Genomic DNA, 6,032 nt, shown 5'->3' with positions numbered 1-6,032 from the left:
TTTTTTGGGAGAACAAAAGACCCATTCCAAAACTATATCTAAGTACTGACTTTTAAGCTTTTAAAAATATTATTTTGAAATAATTTAAAGTCATGAGTGCTTACAATGGCCTACTACTTACCCACTAGTTTGGCTTGACCAAACTTTAGTCAGGCTTCTCTTTTCTGCATAGGTCCCTGAACTTTAATTTTCCCCCCAAATTAAATAAGCCCTAAAATGCAGAACAGCCCCCACTAAATGGCTCATTCTGAGAACTGGCCAGCCACAGAAAAAAAATTTCTTGTGAAAGCACCCTGATTATGCCATCTGCTCACTCTATCCCCTTGCTTTACTCCCATACAAAGTTTACCCTCCCTATTAAAAAAAAAAAAAAACACCAAAAAACAGCATAACTTTTTTTTTTCTGTTTGATTTTGAAACATTTGCAGGTTTTGTGGTCAGAGTGTTTTCCTCCTGCCATAGTCTTTTTGATAGAGCTTCTCCTTACCTAAGTCCTGATTTGCTTATATTTGACAAAATAAGTAATAATAAGTTAGCATCAGCCCAGATGGCATGGCTCAGTGGTTGAGCATCCACCTATGATCCAGGAGGTCACAGTTTGATTCCTGGTGGGGCACATGCCCAGGTTGCAGGCTCAATCCCCAGTAGGGGGCATGCAGGAGGCAGTTGATCAATGACTCTCATCGTGGGTGTTTCTGTCTCTCTCCCTCTCCCTTCCTCTCTGAAATCAATAAAAATATTTTTAATAATAATAATAAATGACCATATGCTCTTCACCTAGATTCCCCAATTTTGCTACATTTGTGTACTCTCTCTTTTTCATATATACATGTTATTATAATATCTTACATAATATATGATATAATATATGTTATAAACATAGAGATTAGGACTTCAACGTATCTTTCTGGAGGACACAATTCAGTCTACTCTGCTAATGTCCCATTGGTCAAAGTAACTCACTTGGACAAACACAAAGTCAAAAAGTGGGGAAGTATACTAAACTCAATGTGAGGTCGAAGTATATAACATAACCAAACTCAGCATCATTGGGACAGAGGTATACTCCTCCCATAGGAGTTGAGGGGGAGAGCGATTATTTTGAATAATAAGTGTGTATTCATACAGTAGTCCTCATTTAACATTGATAGGTTCTACAACTTTAAGCAAAAGATGTATAAGGAAACCAATTTTGCCAAAGGCTAATTGATATAAATAAGAGTTAAGTTTCTATGGCAGTTCATTAACATTGTAATGAAATGATGTTAACTGAAAACTATTTTAACACTTATGTAAAATGTGTAATTTATGTTTATTTATTTACCTTTACATCATAGATTTAAATGCTTCAAGATTGTTCTGCTAATAATTTTGTCACTTTTTTCAATATTTTCAGAAAAAAAATACCCTAAGTAGAATATTGGAGAATCTCCTCATTTGTTGTTTCTATTATTGCACCAAACTTCAAGTAGTTTTAGAGTTTTAATATTTATGATATTTATTGTTACAGACATATTTATAAACATATTAGTATCTGGAGTCCCCTCCCATTTTCTTTCATGTATATTCCTTAAGTCTTAAAAAAGCTGTCTAGTTTTAGGAGCAGATGTATTTTAAAACATTGAATTCACACCTGAATTTTAGATTTCACTACTATTTTAGAATTCTATTATTTCATTGTCTTTTCATGCATTTTAAGTTTCTTATTCATTTTTGCAGGAACATGAGGCTTTGGGGGTTTAGACATCTTTCTTAGGCAGCTCAATTTATGGAAGCTGCTCTTGACCAACCATCTGTTGCTTTAAATGACAATGCTTCTTATTGTTTACCATCTACATGTGCATGTAACATAAGAAGCTATAATTTAAACCAAAATTACTTACAGGCAAGGTTTATATTACTCGTATTTTAAACAGATGGCTGTAGTGCCTTTATTTCTGCTTATTTGTTTTCCATGTTGACTCTGGTAGACAGATTATAGGTGTCTTTTCCTGAAATCTGACAAGTGTTTGGGAAACTTTCCAATTTAACCAAAAGGAGCCTAGGTTAGAGTGATAATTCTTTTCCTCATTAAACTCTAATTTTTTTGCAATTGAAGACAATCCCAATTCAGTACCTAAATTTTATTGAAATTAATATTTAAAAATAATGTTTTATACATTAAAACAAAAATGGTAACCATATTTTCTGTATTAAAATTCAGAGAAGAGTAAATGAGAAAATATAAGAATACTAAATATTAACTGGGTTGGCTAATAAAACCAACTGTGTTTCCTGGATAGGTCTGTTGTTTTCTGAGATTGATTAATTTGTTTGTGAAAGAAATTCATTTTACTCTCAATTTGTTAGAATTGGTTTTACACTGTAATGAGCTACATAGCAGTCACTTGTTTCAAAAGATGGAAAGAATGATATTAAACTACTTAGGAAGAATAGGTCACCATGAAAGACATTAAAATTTATGGTCAGTTGAAATTTTGACTTCATAGCTGCTAAAAAATGTACCCAACTTTCCATAGTATTTTCATAATAACAACATTTGAATGGGCACCTCATTAGTTCTTGCTCCTGTTTTTTTGTTGTTTTGTTATGTATCAAAGGATCTCTAGTTATTCAGCAACCTAAGGGTCTCCTTATATGAAGTTAAATTTACATATGTCACAGTGATGATCAAGTCATTGCTAAAGTAGTGTAAAACAGTGTAAAAATACACAGGGTAGAAATAATAAGCATACCATAAATTTCCTGTATTTTCAATTATCTGATGGTTTATAAACTACTAGTTCTGGAGGAAAAAGAAACATGATTTTTCCTCCTATAACTCCTGTGTCCTCTTACCACTTCCTAAACATAATTACACCTTTTTTCCCTTCCAGTAGCTGAAATCAGAGCAGTACTTTCATCTAAGCTTCCTTGAATTTATTTGGCTAACAAGATAGAACCTCAATAGCATTTCTTTTAATAAAATCTACTCTATGAATACTTTAATAAATATTTCTAAATGCCTATATATGCAAATACTTTTCCAATACCCATCTGAAAACAAGATGTGTTGGAAGACATGCTTGGGGAGATTTAAACATATTTGTAAATTATTTTCTTGTGTAGAAGTGAGAGCGCGCTCTGAAAATTCTCAGTTTCTCCTATATCTTTCTATGGCTTTTAAAAATAGGCATATCTCCCAAAATCTCATCCTGAGGTCCAAGATCCCAAGCCTTTTCAATTTGTTTCTTCAGAGTTTAGGGGTGTCAATCCAAAGTCCTTTTTGAACTTTATCAACAGCACTTTTCTCATCTACCACCAGGTGGCAGGTGGATCCACTTTTTGAAACGCTACCCAAACCCCGCCCTACCGGAAGTTGTCATGTAAAGGAACTCTCTCTGGCCACGCCTAGAGTTCAGCACCCCAGATGCGGACAGCGACACCGCCCCAGTTTAGTCCCATGACTCGCTGCAGAGATTTTCACCTGACAAAGGAACTGGCCAATACCAGCGGGTTCCAAGAGCCGCGTGACCGACTAATTTACAATGCCAGATATGGAGGGGAGTGAGAACCCCTTGATTCGGGACATTTAGGCTAGCAGGGGAACCAGCTGATATTAAATACTATTCCAAATTTCAAAAATCTGATTTTTTTCTCTCTCCCTACCCGCCGGATTCTAAGTGCATTCTTGTAAATGCTGTCTTGCTGTGCGACAGACGGTAGATTAACCAACCTCGATGTGTTGGTTTATTCCGACAAAATGCGTAAGACAGCAAAGGCGGTACAAAAGTCTGTGTGAGTTATGGCGACCAGTCCCTCCTCTTGCACAAAGCTGCTTGCCAGCTCTCCTAAGAAACCGGCGTGGGACAGCCTTCTTTTGCTGCATTGTTTTTCAATTAATTAGTCTCGGACACAAAACCAGCAGCTGTTTTTGCTCGCACCGAATTACTGTTTCAGGCAAAGAGATTGATTGGGCTGAAGCACAAGTGTGGTCTGGAAGTGACGGTTCAGGTATCATTTTCCAGTTGCCTAGCAACAAACCAGACAAAAATAGCATGTTTGCGGGTCTCAATTCCCATTTTAGAAAGGCAAAAACCCAAGAGCAAATGAAAATGGGCTTGGGACAACATAACATATTAACGGGACTAGGTATTAGAATAAGAGTCTAATTAAACCTCAGTGGTTGGGCAGCAGACAGGACTAAGGGAAACCAGTGGCTATTTAAGATGGACAAATAGGCTACATTAAGCCGAGTTTCAGCTGTAATTTTTCCGTGTTATACGGATTGCTTTCTTTCCCACTTTGTATTAGCGGCGATAATTCGGATATTTAACCAGCAGAGGGCGAGTCGACTGCACTTTTTGAAGCTGAGACACTCCCTCCTCCACCCAGCCCCCAAAGGTCCCTTGCCCTGGGGAAATTAATTTTCTAGGCTCTTAAAATGCAGACTAACCGAGGAAGGTGAGGTAGAAAGAGAGCGGTGCACAGAACTTGGCAGAGTGCCCACCCTATTAGCTTTGGATCTGTGGCTGCTCTCTTGACTCCTTGTTTGGGGCTGCTGAGGGAATTGCAATAGTTGTCCTTCCTAGGAGGGGAGCAAGGATGAAAAGCAGCCCCATCCCCAGAAGCCGTGGACATTCGGTATTTCTAGCCTCAGAGAACAGAGGGGGCCGGAGGTAGTCTAGTTAGACGATGAATGTCCCCCATGAAGGTTCGAAAGAGAAAAGAAGCAATTCACTTCTCAGGGCCAATAGCTCAGAATGTTGGAACATCCACAAAAATGGCTCTGATTTGGCTTTGCTACTCGAGGAACAAAAATGAAAGTGGAGGAAGAGGTGAGAGGCAAGTCATCTTTAAAGTCTGGCTGAGTCATCTTTAAAACAACAACCAAAGCAAGCCACTCAGGGGGAGAGACAATGAAAGAAAGCCTGCCAGAATGCAGGGCAGAGCAATAAAGCATGCTGTACAAAGTTAATTTATTGTAGGGTGGAGCCCTCCGCATTCTACACACACATACCTCTTGCTCCAGAGGGGGTTTTACCTTGTAAGATTTTGCAAAATCTCCTTGGGCAGGCAGCCAGAAATCCCATTAATTGGACATGCCCTTTCTCCATCATAAATGTATTTATGTCTCAGAATTCATCTAACTCGGTTTCATAGAAGTAAAATTAATTTTTTTCTGGAGGCCATTAAATTAAATTGTATGCAGCATTGCATTTTCTCTCCCTCAATCATTAAATTTCTGTAAAGCTTGTGTTTAAAGGACTCCATTTCATTAATAAATTCAATTCATGAGAGTATTATTTTTTTGTAAAGTTGGTAACGATAAGGTGTCTTAATAGGATAGATCAACAGTTTTCAGAAAACACTCTTGAGTCATAGTTTCATGATTAATCTTACACATAAATTGCACTTGGATGGTGTTGTGTTGCATACCTGTATTTCTGTAGCATTCTCTCTGTACATGAACACTTGTAAAATAAATTTCTATACATATACAAAACTTCAGTTATGTTACACCAAGATCCAAGCAAATACTTTAAATTGGCTAATACAATCTTCCCATGGAAGCCAAATTATCATTTAAAAACCAAAGTACTAAGTCAATGAGCGACACTTATAAAAGAGAATATACAAATATCCAATAAGCATACGAAAAGTTTTCAACATCATTAGTTATCAAAGAAATGTAATTTTAAACCACAATGAAATGCCTTTACCCACCCAAAAGAATAACTTAACTAATCAATTAATATTAAAAGCTAACATTTCCAGGTGTTGGAAAGAATGGAGCAACTTCAACTATCATACACTGCTGGTGGAGTTTAAATTGGTACATTGGGCCTGGAATATTGGCAGCATTTACTAATTTCAATATATACATACCCCACAACTCAGTAATTGCATTCTCTGATGTATACCCAATAGAAATGCTTATATGTGCATACAAAGAGACATGTAGGAGAATGTTCATCACAGAGCAAACTTGAAAGCCATTCAAATGTACCTCAATAGTAGAATGGATGAATAGATTGCTATTGCCATATATA

This window comes from Myotis nattereri (assembly GCF_964212035.1).
Source record: "Myotis nattereri genome assembly, chromosome: 5".
NCBI classification, from domain to species: Eukaryota; Metazoa; Chordata; class Mammalia; order Chiroptera; family Vespertilionidae; genus Myotis; species Myotis nattereri.
Note: the sequence above shows the minus strand (reverse complement) of the source record.